Below are 15,664 nucleotides of genomic sequence, written 5' to 3'. Positions count from 1 at the left end.
TATTGTGTATGATCACTGATGCTGATTCACAGATCAATTCTCTTCCTGCTGGTTATAATGTGTGACCACCAGTACCAACCAGTCCTTGGTGTAATTGCTACTTTTACCAGGATTGTACTCCTGATTCACTGTGTTTGGATGGAAATAAGTACCTATCTATGCTTCATAAACAGAGGCACACTCAAATATATTAGCATTCCTGTTTTTTTGTAATAAATTTTAAAAATTAGATATGTCTCATTCCATTCACTCTTCTTTTACTTGTTACAACTATGATTTGTATACTTTATATTATTATAAACTCATATTTGATATAAGCATCAAAACAATAATGATGATTATTGTGGATTATACAGACTGAAATTATTCCAACTGGTCACAATAATCATTATTATTATTTTGATGCTTATATTATTACAATTTTGTCCTTTTAGCACTTCCACAATAACCTTTAAAATGTCTTTGTTCTCTGGCAACAATTTTTCCCGAACTATCTAAATTGTTCTTGCCTGAAGACCTGGAATAAGCTATCCCATAGAGTCTTGGTTCCTTTCAGAGGAGAGTAATATTTGTATCAGATACAATCTCTGCCCCACCCTTTCCTCTTTGCTTTACTATTTTAGTTATTACTGGCACCTTTCCAAAATGCTAGTGTTCTGCTTCTCTGTGCCTGAGGGCTTTTTCTAGTGGCTGGGTTCTACTTCCTGATTGGTAGGCTGGAACTACCAGGGAATTAACGCCACCTGGGAGTAGCGCTCAACCAATGACTCAGGAAGGCTGAATATAAATACTCCAACTCCCTCATCTGTAGGTGGGATAATTGTGTGACTTAAATTTCACACTTACTCCCAGGGTTCAAGGCTAACCAGCAGTAATAGCTTGCAAGATATGTATCCTCTATCAGCCTCCTTCAATCCTTCTCATTTTGTGATTCCTCTCTTTTCACTGGAATATTTGCCTCAGTGTCTTCTTCTAGAACAACCTAGATCACACAATACTAATGTAATGTAATATAGTATAATGTAGCTGTAGTGACAGAGCTGGAAAATATATGTCCTTTTTCACTGATTAACCCTAATTTTATTTTCCAGTTTAAACTTTTATGTTGCAAGACTCTACCATGCTCACAGTATGTGGTTTCACTGATTTATAAACCTTTTTCTATTCTAACAAAGGGTTATTAAATGTCTGATGATGGGAATGTGATAATGATAGGGATAATATCTATGATCTGAAAAGCTGAACGTTTTCAAAGAATTCATTTAAATTCAATCAGCATTTATGAGGGTGTTATGTGTCAAGCACTGGTCTAGGAGCTAGGAACACATAAGTAAAAAAGCTGACATTAATAAATAAGTTAGATATTTTCCTGTCAGAAAGTTGGGGAATTAAAAAGGCCATGCTTTGACATTTCTAATCCTATAAAGGTCACATTTTCACACAAGAATGGTTCTTTTGTATCAAAAAAATAAAGACTATTTTGGAGAAAGACAATGGTGTTACTTTTTTCCATATTTATGGATACTTGTGGTAAGGAGCTTTCTTACCCTTAAATCTTTTAAAAATCCTTATTAATCTCAGAAAAATTATTTTTTTACACAAGATGCTAAACTGAATTCATAAACAATAGCAATACAAGATTCCCGTTAGCATTTCAAAAAAATTAAATCCTATCAAAACTTTCTTCTCTACTTGAGGGTTGTGTATTTTGAATACTGCTGAGAAGCAAGTTTTAGGTGTATGCAGACTAGACTGAACTGCAGGGTATGCAGGGCAAATGTATATTCAACACTGGGGTATTTTAAAAATATATTTATACTGATTATTTAATTACACGGAGGAAAGCACACATTTCTTCTACTTACTTCCAGTCAGTATAAAAATACATAACCATACATAATTCACTAAGGAACATATTCAGAATGAAATGTCTGTATAGGAGAAGGCCTTGGTTTCCCAATCCTAGTCTTAAACTTCTTTGCAAATTTACAATTAATTCTCTAATTATTGGAATTTTCTGTGGTATTTATTTTCCAGAGAAACATCACTTATTACTGAAAAAATTTGATTTCTGTCTATTTTCTGTTCCCAAGACATACTCCTCTTATCTGATTCCCTTTATCATTTCAGTACTTTGAGAAATAATATGTGCTACTAACAATTAAGTAACATCTTTTATTCCCTCCCCCAAAATGATGCTTAAATACTTCGGTTTAAATAAATTAACGTTTGACTGATACATTTGGCATTAGCAACAAATTTACATGCCAATGCATGGACTGATTCTACCTGAAAATATGGTGTATCCTTGTGTTTTCATGCCGCTAGTCAGCATAAAAATGTGGTAGCATCTTGTTTTCTCTTGCTCTCATTTTTCAAAGTGCCATTCATGGGCCTATCCCTAGTGTCCTAGTAAATACATATAAGTTTGATGTTATACATTCAATACAGAAATGCAGAAATAAGGGAAGAGTAGGATAGACATCATACTGTTTATCAAGATATGAAATCCATGCTTCAGTTTTTATACTGACTTCTTTTCTCCTTGCGTTACTTATTTTTTTCTTAAATACAATTTATTTTTTAGAGCAGTTTTAGGTTCACAGCAAAATTGAGTGGAAGGTACAGACATTGCCCATATACTCCCTGTGCCCACACATGCATAACTTTCCCCATTATCAACATCCCCCACCAGCATGGTGCATTTGTTACAGTTAATGAACCTACACTGACACATCATAATCAAAGTCCGTAGTTGACATAATCAAAGTCCATAGTTTACATTATGGTTCACTCTTAGTGTTGTACATTCTATGGGTTTGGACAAATTTATAATGTCTTTTCCAGAATGTATATAGTTAGAATCATACAGTATGTAGCATTTTCAGACTGGCCTCTTCCATACAGTAATATGCATTTAAAGTTTCTTCATATCTTTTTATTGCTTGATGGTTCATTTCTTTATAATGGTAAATAATATTCCGTTCTCTTGATGCACCACAGTTTATCCATTTACCTACTGAAGGACGTCTTGGTTGACTCCAAGTTTTGGCAATTATGAAGAAAGTGCTATAAACATCTGAGTTCAGGTTTTTGTGTGGATGTAAATTTTCAACTCTGGGTAAAAACCAAGGAGTATGATTGCTAAATCATATGGTAAGAACATTTTAGTTTTATAAGAAACTGCCAAACTGTCTTCCAAAGTGGCTGTAACACCAGAAATGAATGAGAGCTCTTGTTGCTCCACATCCTGTCAGCATTTGGTGTCATCAGTGTTTCAGATTTGGGTCATATTCTAATAGTTATGTAGTGGTATCTCATTGCTGTTTTAATTTACATTTCCCTGATGACATATGATGTGGAGCATATTTTCATATTCTTATTTGCCACCTGTATATCTTCTTTGGTTAGGTTTCTGTTAAACCTAACAGACCTAACAGACCTAAACCTAACAGACCTAACAGACCTAAACCTAACAGGTTAGGTGTCTCTAACACCAACACAAGGTCATCTAGATCTTCTCTTATGTTGTCTTCTAGGAGTTTTACAGTTTTGTGTTTTACATTTAGGTCTGTGATCTATTTTGAATTAACTTCGTGAAGAGTGTAGGTTCAGTGCCTAGATTCATTTTTTTGCACGTGAATGTCCATTTGTCCCCACACCATCTGTGGAGAAGACTATCTCTGCTCCATTTTATTGCCTTTGCTCCTATGTCAAAGATCAGTTAACTACGTTTATGTGGTCTATTTATGAGCTCTCTAGTCTGTTCAAATGATCTAATTGTCTGTTTTTTTTTTTCACCAATACCATGCTGTCTTGATTATAGCAATCTTATAGTAAGCTTGCAGTCAGGTAGTATCAGTCCTTCAACTTTTTTCTTCACTTTGAATACTGCATTAGCTACACTCCATGTAGCTTTTTCCTCTCTGTGTAAATTTCAGAGTCAGTTTGTTGATATCCAGAAAATAACCTGCTGGGATTTTGACTGAGATTGTGTTAAGTCTATGGATCAACTTGTAAAGAACTGACAACTTGACAATATTGAGTCTTCCTGTCCATGAACATGAAATATCTCCATTTATTTAGTTCTTTGATTTCTTTCATCAGTTTGTAGTTTTCCTCATATTGATCTTGTACCTATTTTGTTAGACTTACATCTATGTATTTCACTTCTGAGGGTGCTAATGTAAATGGTATTGTGTTATTAATTTCAAATTCTACTTGGTCATTTCTGGTATATAGAAAAGCAATTGACTTTTGTATATTAACCTTGTATCCCACAACCTTGCTATAATTGCTTATTAGTTCCATTTTTTTAGCAAGTCTTTCAGATGTTCTACATAGATGAAAATGTTATCTGTGAACAAAGACAGTTTTATTTCTTCCTTCCCAAACTGTATACCTTTTATTTCTTTTCCTTGTCTTATTGCATTGGCTAAGAATCCCTCATTACTTCCTCTATTCCTTTTCCTTTCTAAAGATCAATTTAGTGAGGAAACAATTGGAATTATTCAGGTTCTTGATATATAAGATAAGCAAAATCTAAAATTTCATTTCAGATCTGAAAAGTTTTTTGAAGTTCTTATTTAAGTCCAAATATATTTCTAATATCATATTAAATAGAATATTAGACTGAGACATAGTTATAGTACTGAGTAAACAGACGAATGCCAGACATTAAGTCTGTTGAATATAACCATGAATCTAGAGCTTTAGGGACAGTAAATATATAGCATGCAGGCTGTCACTTCTCTATCCTGAACACCTGGGAGATGTTGCTAATCAAACTCACTATTCTTACCTGCTGAGTTTAGAAGGCTTCTGCAAAATGTTCCCAGCAGGACCATCCCTAGGTCAATGTTGGCTTGCGGAATTTACCATCCTTGAAGTACAGTATAAACAGTTTACAGAATAAATTGCTTCTTTTTAATTCTCAGGATATATCTCAACCAGAGTAAGGAGAAATATCAAAGCATTATAAAAGTAGTGCATCTTTTTTTCCTGGGTTTTAAAATTGTTGAGATTGCTGCAGCTGTTGCATAAAAATTTTCTGAGTTTCTTCCCTGTCCTAACGATAAGTGAAAATAACCCCAACCTCAAATTGGTAAGAGCAATAAATCAACTATTTAGGAAGTGAACATACAACGGATAAATTGCTTTTCCTAACAAACTCATGTAATGACCATAGATAATGTTATCTCAAGCCAAGTTTAAGTCTCTAGGCACTGTAGATCAGTCTGAGAAGATCAAAGGCGATGTTCCTATTTTTTTTTCTTCCCAGGTTTCTATGGAAACACCTTTTCAGGTGGCCTTTGCATAGAAGGATACTTGCATAGAAAAGAATATTTTATTTTTAAATAACATGATAACAAATGCTATTTATCTATGCAAAGCTAAAATTCGTTATAGATTTATGAACCCAGGCTAAAATGTGATGTCCTCACTTGTTTGTCTCCCAAGAAAGCCAAAGTCATAGAGCTCATACATGTGCAATTGAGAAGAAAATTATTCCTCATTCTTCAGTTCAGAAAATATATTATTTATTTTGTTTCACTTACGAAGTTATTCTACATTTTCATGCAAAATTCAAGACAATACACATTTTAAGGAATGACAAATTTCACAAACCCTGATTAAATTTTCAATTCAATTAAGTTTTACTTTTAATGGTTCCTATTTACTGTTAACATGGAATCTGTTGTTAACAAAAACAAAGCAAAAGACAAGACACATACAAATACACATGTGGACACAGCTGTCTATCCCAGCTATAAAAATAAGATCCTCTTCTAGAGGTATCAACTGAGCACCTATGTAAAGTAGGCTAATTCACACACAAAAAAGACAGCAAAAAAAATTTTGGAATAAAGTGTTTATGTTCCTTCAAAATTTTACTTCCTGTAAGTTCCATAATGAATGAAGAAAGAGGTGTCTACTCATCCACAGCATATATATATATATATATATATATATATATATATATATATATATATATATATATATATATATATATACCACATCTTCTTTATCCATTCATCTGTCGATGGACATTTAGGTTGTTTCCATGTTCTGGCTATTGTAAATAGTGCTGCAATGAACATTGGGGTACATGTGACCTTTTGAAGTATGGTTTTCTCAGGGTATATGCCCAGTAGTGGAATTGCTGGGTCATATGGTAGTTCTGTTTTTAGTTTTTTAATGAACGTCCATACTGTTCTCCACAGTGGCTGTATCAATTTACATTCCCACCAACAGTGCAAGAGGTTTCCCTTTTCTCCACACCCTCTCCAGCATTTATTGTTTGTAGATTTTTTGATGATGGCCATTCTGACCAGTGTGAAGTGATACCTCACTGTAATTTTGATTTGCATTTCTCTAATAATTAGTGATGTTGAGCAGCTTTTCATGTGTTTGTTGGCCATCAGTATGTCTTCTTTGGAGAAATGCCAGTTTAGGTCTTCTGCCCATTTTTGGATTGGATTGTTTGTTTTTTTGATATTGAGCTGCATGAGCTGTTTCTATATTTTGGAGATTAATCCTTTGTCGGTTGCTTCATTTGTAAATATTTTCTCCCATTCCAAAGGTTGTCTTTTTGTCTTGTTTATGGTTTCCTTTGCTGTGCAAAAGCTTTTCTGTTTAATTAGGTCCCATTTTTTATTTTCATTTTTATTTTCATTGCTCTAGGAGGTGGGTCAAAAAGATCTTGCTGTGATTTATGTCAAAGAGTGTTCTGCCTATGTTTTCCTCTGAGAGTTTTATAGTATCCGTTCTTACATTTAGGTCTTTAATCCATTTTGAGTTTATTTTTGTGTATGGTGTTAGGGAGTGTTGTAATTTCATTATTTTACATGTAGCTGTGCAGTTTTCCCAGCACCACTTATTGAAGAGGCTGTCTTTTCTTCATTATATATTTTTACCTCTTTTGTCATAGATTAGGTGACCATAGGTGTATGGGTTTATCTCTGGGCTTTCTATCCTGTATCATTGATCTATATTTCTGTTTTTGTTCCAATACCATACTGTCTTGATTATTGTAGCTTTGTGGTATAGTCTAATGTCAGGGATCCTGATTCTTCTAGCTCCGTTTTTCTTTCTCAGGATTGCTTTGGTTATTCGGGGTCTTTGTGTTTCCATACAAATTGTAAACTTTTTTGTTCTAATTCTGTAAAAATGCCATTGGTAGTTTGATAGGGATTGCAACGAATCTGTAGATTGCTTTGGGTGTTATAATCATTTTCATAATATTGTTTCTTCCAATCCAAGATCATGGTATGACTCTCCATCTGCTTGTGTCATCTTTGATTTCTTTCATCAATGTTTATAGTTTTCTGAGTATAGGTCTTTTGCCTCCTTAGGTAAGTTTATTCCTAGGTATTTTATTCATTTTGTTGCAATGGTAAATGGGATTATTTCCTTAATTTCTCTTTCTGATATTTCATTGTTAGTGCATAGGAATGCAACAGATTTCTGTGCATTAATTTTGTGTCCAGCAACATTACCAAATTCATTGATTAGTTCTAGTAATTTTCTGGTGACATCTTTAGGATTTTCTGCATATAGTATCATGTCATCTGCAAACAGTGACAGCTATACTTCTTCTTTTCCAATTTGTATTCCTTTTATTTCTTTTCCTTCTCTGATTGCCATGGCTAGGACTTCCAAGACTATGTTTAATAATACTGGCAAGAGTGGACATCCTTGTCTTGTTCCTGATCTCAGAGGAAATGCTTTCAGTTTTTCACCATTGAGAATGATGTTTGCTGTGGGTTTGTTATATATGGTCTTTATTATGTAGTGATAGGTTCCCTCTATGTCCACTGGACATAAATGAGTGTTGATTTTTTTCAAAAGCTTTGTCTGCATCTATTGAGGCGATCATATGGTTTTTATTCTTTCATTTGTTAATATGGTGTATCACATTCATTGATTTGCATACATGGAAGAATCCTTGCATCTTTGGATAAATCCCACTTGATCATGGTGTATGAGCTTTTAAATGTGTTCTTGGATTCTGTTTGCTAGTATTTTGTTGAGGATTTTTGCATCTATGTTCATCAGTGATATTGATCTGTAATTTTCTTTTTTTGTGATATCTTTGTCTGGTTTTGGTATTAGAGTGATTTGATGGTGGCCTCATAGAACTAGTTTGAGAGTGTTCCTTCCTCTGCAATTTTTTGGAAGAGTTCGAGAAGGATAGGTGTTAGCTCTTCTCTAAATGCTTGATAGAATTTGCCTGTGAAGCCATCTGGTCCTGGACTTTTGTTTGTTGGAAGATTTTTAATTGCAGTTTCAATGTCATTACCTGTGATTGGTCTGTTTATATTTTCTAATTCTTCCTGATTCAGTCTTAGAAAGTTGTATCTTTCCAAGAATTTGTCCATTTCTTCCAGGTTGTCCATTTCATTGGCATATAGTTGCTTGTAGTAGTCTCTTATTATCCTTTGAATTTCTGCTGTGTCAGTTGTAATTTCTCCTTTTTCATTTCTAATTTTATTGATTTGAGTCGTCTCCCTTTTTTTCTTGATGAGTCTGGCTAAAGGTTTATCAATTTTGTTTATTTTCTCAAAGAATCAACTTTTAGTTTTATTGATCTTTGCTATTGTTTTCTTTCTTTTCTATTTCATTTATCTCTGCTCTGATCTTTATGATTTCTTTGCTTTTACTAACTTTGGGTTTTCTTTGTTCTTCTTTCTTTAGTTGCTTTAGGTGTAAGTTTAGATTGTTTGAGATTTTTCTTGTTTCTTGAGGTGAGATTGAATTGCTATAAACTTCTCTTAGAACTTCTTTTGCTGCATCCCATAGGCTTTGGGTCGTCATGTTTTTGTTGTCATTTGTTTCTAGGTATTTTTTAATTTCCTGTTTGATTTCTTCAGTGATCTCTTGCTTATTTAGCAGCGTACTGTTTAGCCTCCATGTGTTTGTGTTTTTTTTACAGTTTTTTTTCCCTGTAATTGATTTCTAATTTCATAGTATTGTAGTTGGAAAAGATGCTTGATATGATTTCAATTTCCTTAAATTTTCTGAGGCTTGATTTGTGACCCAAGATGTGATCTATCCTGGAGAATGTTCTGTGTGCACTTGAGAAGAAAGTGTATACTGTTGCTTTTGGGTGGAATGTCTTATACATATCAATTAAATCTGTCTGGTCTATTGTCATTTAAAGCTTGTGTTTCCTTATTTATTTTCTGTCTGGATGATCTGTTCTTTGGTGTAAGTGGGGTATTAAAAGTCCCCCACTATTATTGTGTTACTGTCGATTTCCCCTTTTATGGCTGTTAGCATTTGTCTTATGGATTGAGGTTCTCCTTTGTTGGGTGCATAAATATTTATAATTGTTATATTTTCTTCTTGGATTGATCCCTTGATCATTATGTAATGTCCTTCCTTATCTCTTGTAACACTCTTTAAAGTCTATTTTATCCAATACGAGTATTACTACTCCAGGTTTCTTGTGTTTTCCTTTTGCATGGAATATCTTTTTTCATCCCCTAACTTTCAGTCTGTATGTGTCCCTAGGTCTGAAGAGGGTTTCTTATAGACAGCATATATACTGGTCTTGTTTTTGTAACCATTCAGCCCATCTGTGTCTTTTGGTTGGAGCATTTAATCCATTTACATTCAAGGTAATTATCAATATGTATGTTCCTATTACCATTTTCTTAATTGTTTTGGGTTTGTTTTTGTGAGTCTTTTTCTTCTCTTGTGTTTCCCGCCTAGAGAAGTTCCTTTAGCATTTGTTGTAAAGCTGGTTTGGTGGTGCTGAATTCTCTTAGCTTTTGCTTGTCTTTAAAGCTTTTGATTTCTCTATCGAATCTAAATGAGATCCTTGCTGGGTAGAGTAATCTTGCTTGTAAGTTTTTCCCTTTCATCACTTTAAATATATCCTGCCACTCCCTTCTGGCCTGCAGAGTTTCTACTGAAATATCAGCTGATAACCTTGTGAGGATTCCCTTGTACGTTATTGTTTGTTTTTCCCTTGCTGCTTTTAATATTTTTTCTTTGAATTTAATTTTTGTTAGTTTGATTAATATGTGTGGTGGTGTGTTTCTCCTAGGGTTTATCTTGTATGGGACTCCATGTGCTTCCTGGACTTGGGGGGGGCTATTTCCTTTCCCATGTTATGGAAGTTTTAGATTATTATCTCTTCAAATATTTTCTCAGACCCTTTCTCATTCTCTTCTTTTTCTGGGACCCCTATAATATGAATGTTGGTGCTTTTAATTTTTTTCCCAGAGGTCTCTGAGACTGTCCTCAATTCTTTTCATTCTTTTTTCTTTCCTCAGCAGTTATTTCCACCATCCTACCTTCCAGCTCACTATTCATTCTTCTGCCTCAGTAATTCTGCTATTGATTCCTTTTATTGTATTTTTCATTTCATTTATTGTGTTGTTTATTACTGTTTGATTATTCTTTAGTTCTTCTAGGTCTTTGTTAAACTTTTCTTGTATTTTCTCAACCCATGCCTCCATTCTATTTCTGAGATTTTGGATCATCTTTACTATCATTACTCTGAATTCTTTTTCAGGTAGGTTGCCTATTTCCTCTTCCTTTATTTGGTCTTGTAGGTTTTTACCTTGCTCCTTCATCTGTAACATATTTTTTTTGTCATCTCATTTTTTTTTGATGGGTGGGGCTGTGTTCCTGTCTTACTGGTTGTTTGGCCTGAGGTGTCCAGCACTGGAGTTTGCAAGCAGTTGAGTAGGGCCAGGTCTTGGTGCTGAGATGAGGACCTCCAGGAGACCTCACTCCAATTAATATTTCCTGGGGTTTGAATTTCTCTGTTTGTCTGGCGGTTTGGATTCAGCGCTCCCACCACAGGAGCTCAGGCCTGACTGCCAGCCTGGAAACCAAGATCCTGCAAGCCACATGGTGTGGCAAAAAAAGAGAAAAAGAAAAGGAGCAGTACAATAACAAAGAATAAAAAATAAAGTAAAGTTAGAAAAATAAACATATATAATAGAAAAAATATAAAAATAAGTGAAACAACAACAAGGTAAAACAGAACTACAATAGCAAAAAAATAAAATAAAATAGGGGAGAACAAACCAAAAGGAGCAGAACAATAATAAAGAGTAAAAAATAAAATAAAATTAGAAAAATAAAGAACTTATTAGAAAAAGTAAAAATATAAATGAAACAACAACCACAACCTAAAAGAAAAAAAAAAGAAAAAGGGCCAGAAAAGGGTTTGGCTGTGGGGGCGGAGCTTAGGCAGGGGCAGGGCTTAGGCAGGTTTGGGGTTTAGGCGTGGACAGGGGCCTAGGCTTAGGATCCACTAGGCTGCAATAGACAGCTTGGCCGGAGGGGACCTCAAAGTGTGGAGTGCAGAGGTAAGGCCCTGGGTGGGCGTGTGGGGGCGGGGCTTAGGCTCCACTCACCAGGAGGGGACCTTGGACTGCAAAGGATCAGGCCTGGGACCTCAACAGGCTCCCCATTGATTCCCTCACTGTGGGTGAACACCCTCCAAGCGTGGGAACCCTCCCTTCCCCCAGACACCCCTCAGGGGCACTGGTCCAGTCTGGCCTCTACCTACCTTTCCTCTCCCCCTCCCCACTACCTCCCTCCCACACCCTCAGGACCCACGTGGCCAGATGGGGCCTCGGTGGGCAGAGGATCAAGCCAGGGACCACAGCAGGCTCCCCAGGCCCCAAGTGGGCAGAGGAAATGCTGGCCGTTCCCTTCCCATCCTTCACTCTCCCGGGGGTCTCTCCCCATCCCTGTTGCTCCTAGGTGGGCCATTCCAGTTGTGGGAACCCCTACCCTCCCCTAGCTGCTCCTCAGGGGTGCCAGTCCCATCCACCTCCACTTCTCCTCCCCCCTCCCTCCCCCCAACGTCCTATCCGGTTGCTCAGGAGTTCCTCCCATCCCCTTAAGTGTCAGTGGTCCCCCACCAGTGCCTGCTAGGTGTCCTAGGTGTAAGGAGACGTGAACTCCACATCCTCCTACTCTGCCATCTTCACTCTCATTATTATAGAGCAAGAGATTCCTGGGTTCCACCCCCAGAGTTTCCGTTGCAGTAGGTCTGGGATGGGGCCCAAGAATTTGTCTTTCTAACAAGTCTAAGAGAGTCATATTGATGCTGCTGGTCTGGGAATATGAAGTTTATGGCACCTACCCCAAAGAACAGGTGGTCTAGTTAAGGAGACAGAAAAGTAAATAGACAATTCCAATGCAATGATAAATGCCACAGTGCTTTGGGGACACAGATAAGGGAGAAAAAACCCCAGAATGATAGTGATGGTGGTAAAACATCCTGAAATAACCACTGAGCTGAATTTGGAGATGGAGTGTTAGCTATAGGGGAAAAGGTGATTCTAGGCAGAGAGAAAACTTCTTGGAAGCTTTGGTTGGTGATTAGCAGACCACATTTAGGGTATTGCAGCAGTTCCACTTGGCAGGAACATTGGATGAAGTTGCAGAGACAGCCAGAAGAAAAAAAGAAAAGGAATACGTCTTGAAGTGACCAAGTTAGTGGACTGGAAATCCAGCATCAGATGAATGAACGTATTTCATAATCTAAATATAAATCCAACTGATGGAGGGTATTTGCCTTGCTTTAAGCCCATTTAGAAAAATAAAATCATTTACATTAGAAAAGATTGTCATAAACTTCCTGTTTTCCTCTGTAACATATAAAACAGGAAAAAAGAATTACTCTTCCAAATGGATTTATACCTCACTCTTTAAAGAAGATATGCATTTTCTTAGTTTTCTAAAACAAACTATATAGCCACATAAAGGATAATAATAATAATAATGTAATCATAATATTTTTGAGTGCTAGGCATTGCCTCATTTAATCCTACCTAAAATCCTATGAAGTATGTATTATCTTCCTTTTATGGATGATAAAATGAAATATCGAAGCTTAAGTAATTTGATAAAGGTCACTCAGGTAATAAATGGCAAATCTGGAACCCAGGTCTAATTCCAAGGCCATGCTCTTAAGCAACAAGTCTCTTTCCTTTGCTGTTTCATATTGAGCATGACAAGATAGAGGTGCAGTCTGGAGCCATGAAATGATCATCGAGGCAAGATCTACAAGGACTCATTCTTTGTAAGAATCTCTACCTTACCTTCATAGAGCTAACAGTCTGGTAGGCAAGAGAGATATGAACACAAATGGGTATAATAAATTATTACAGTGAACAGTTGGGCACAAATAAGTCAGAGCACAATTCTACTTGATGAAAGGCATAGAAGTATACAGAGAGAATTCAGAAAGAAGATGAGGTACAAGTAGAATCCTGCAATCCATGTAGGTGTTTGGCAAACAAGGAGAAAAGGCCTAGGCAGGGGAAATATTTTGAACAACAGCATTGTATGTTCTAGGAACTGAAAATAGTTCCATCTCATTGAGGTGTGAGGTGAATAGGGAGGAAAATGAAAATGAACAGGTGAGTTGATTACCTAATGGAAGGTCTTATATCCATGCAAAGTTATAGGGACTTTATGTCTGACAAGGGAAAGATTAACCAGAGGAGTCACATGATCCTATTTACCTTTTTAAAAAAATTTGAAGTATAGTTGATTTACAATATTTTGTTAGTTTCAGGTGTACAGCATAGTTATTATGTATTTTTGCAGATTATACTCTGTTATAGGTTATTATAAGATAGTAGGTATAATTCCCTGTGCTATACAGTATATCCTTGTTGCTTATCTATTTTATATAAACATTAGTTTGTTTCCATTAATCCCATACCTTAATTTGTCTCTCTCTTTTGGTAACGACAAGTTAGTTTTCTCTCATCTGTGAGTCTGTTTCTGTTTTGCATATACATTCATTTGTTTTTTTTCTTAGATTCCACATATAAATGATATCATACAGTATTTTCCTTTCTCTGTATGACATTTCACTAAGCATAATATTCTGTAGGTCCATCCATGTTGCTGCAAATGGCAGTGTTTCATTCTCTTTTTTATAACACATCTTCTTAAGCCAGTCATCTGTTGATGGGCACTTGCGTTGCTTCCAAGTCTTGGCTATTGTAAACAGTGCTGCTATGAACATTGGGGTGCACGTATCTTTTCAAATTAGAGTTTTCATTTTTTCTGAGTATGTACCCAGGAGTGAAATTGCTGGATCTTATGGTAGTTCTATTTTCAGTTTTTTGAGGAACGTCCGTACTGTTTTCCATAGTGGCTGCACCAATTTATATTCCCACCAACAGTGTAGGAGCGTTCTCTTTTCTCCACATCCTCTCCAAAATTTTTTATTTGTAGGCTTTTTCATGATAGCCATTCTGACAGGTGATACCTCATTGTGGTTTTGATTTGCATTTCTCTAATAATTAGCAATGTTGAGCATCTTTTCATGTTCCTATTAGTCATCTGTATGTCTTCTTTGGAGAAATGTCTATTCAGGTCTTCTGCCCATTTTTTTGATTGGGTTGTTTAATTTTTTTTTAATATTTAGTTATATGAGCTGTTTGTATATTTTGGATATTAACCCCTTGTTGATCACATTATTTGCAAATATTTTCTCCCATTCTGTAAATTGTCTTTTTGTTTTGTCCAACGTTTCCTTTGCTGTGCAAAAGTTTTTAAGTGTAATTAGGTCTCATTTGTTTATTTTTGCTTTTATTTCTTTTGCCTTAGGAAACATCCAAGAAAATATTGCTATTATTTATGTCAAATAGTGTTCTGCCTCTGTTCTCTTCTATGAGTTTTGTGATTTTAGGTTTTAAACCTGAAACCATTTTGAGTTTATTTTTGTATATGGTGTGAGGAAATGTTCTAATCTCATTGTTTTTCATGTGGCTGCCCAGTTTTCCCAGTACCACTTGTTGAAGAGACTGTCTTTTCACCAGTGTATATTCCTGCCTCCTTTGTCATAGATTAATTGACTATAGGAGCATGGGTATATTTCTGGGCTCTCTGTTCTGTTCCATTGATCTATGTGTCTGCTTTTGTGCTAATAACATACATTTTGATTACTTTAGCTTTATAGTATAGTCTGAAGTCTGGTAGTTTTGTTCTTTTTCTCAGGATTGCTTTGGAAATTATGGATCTTTTGTGGTTCCATAAAAATTTTAGTGTATTTTGAAATAGTTTGAGAATGATAGTTATTAGTTTTTCCTTATATGTTTGTTAGAATTCCCCTGTGAAGCTGTCCAGTCCTGGACTTTTGTTTCCTGGAGTTCTTTTAATTACAAATTTAATTTCACTTCTAGTGATCAGTCTGTTCAAATTGTCTATTTCTTCTTGAATCAGTCTTGACAGGCTGTATGTTTCTAGAAATTTGTCCATTTCTTCTAGGATGTCCATTTTGTTGGCATATAACTATTCATAGTATTCTCTTATGATTTTTTATATCTCTGTGGTATAAGTTGTTACTTCTCTTTCATTTCTTATTTTGTTTATTTGGGTCCTCTCTCTTTTCTTCTTGGTGAGCCTGTCTAAAGGTTTATTAATTTTATCTTTTTAGAAAACCAGTTCTTGGTTTCATTGATCTTTTTTATTGTTTTTTGATCTCTGTTTTATTTATTTCTTCTCTGATCTTCATTATTTCCATCCTTCTGCCGACTTTGGGCTTTGCTTTTTTTTTCTTTTTTTTTTGGTGGTAAGTTACGTTGTTTATTTGATGTTTTTCTTGTTTCTTGAGGAAGGCCTGTATTGCTATAAACTTCCCTATTACAGCTGCTTTTATTGTATCCCATAT

Source organism: Grampus griseus (genome assembly GCF_964374135.1).
Source record: "Grampus griseus genome assembly, chromosome: 5".
NCBI lineage: Eukaryota > Metazoa > Chordata > Mammalia > Artiodactyla > Delphinidae > Grampus > Grampus griseus.
Note: the sequence above shows the minus strand (reverse complement) of the source record.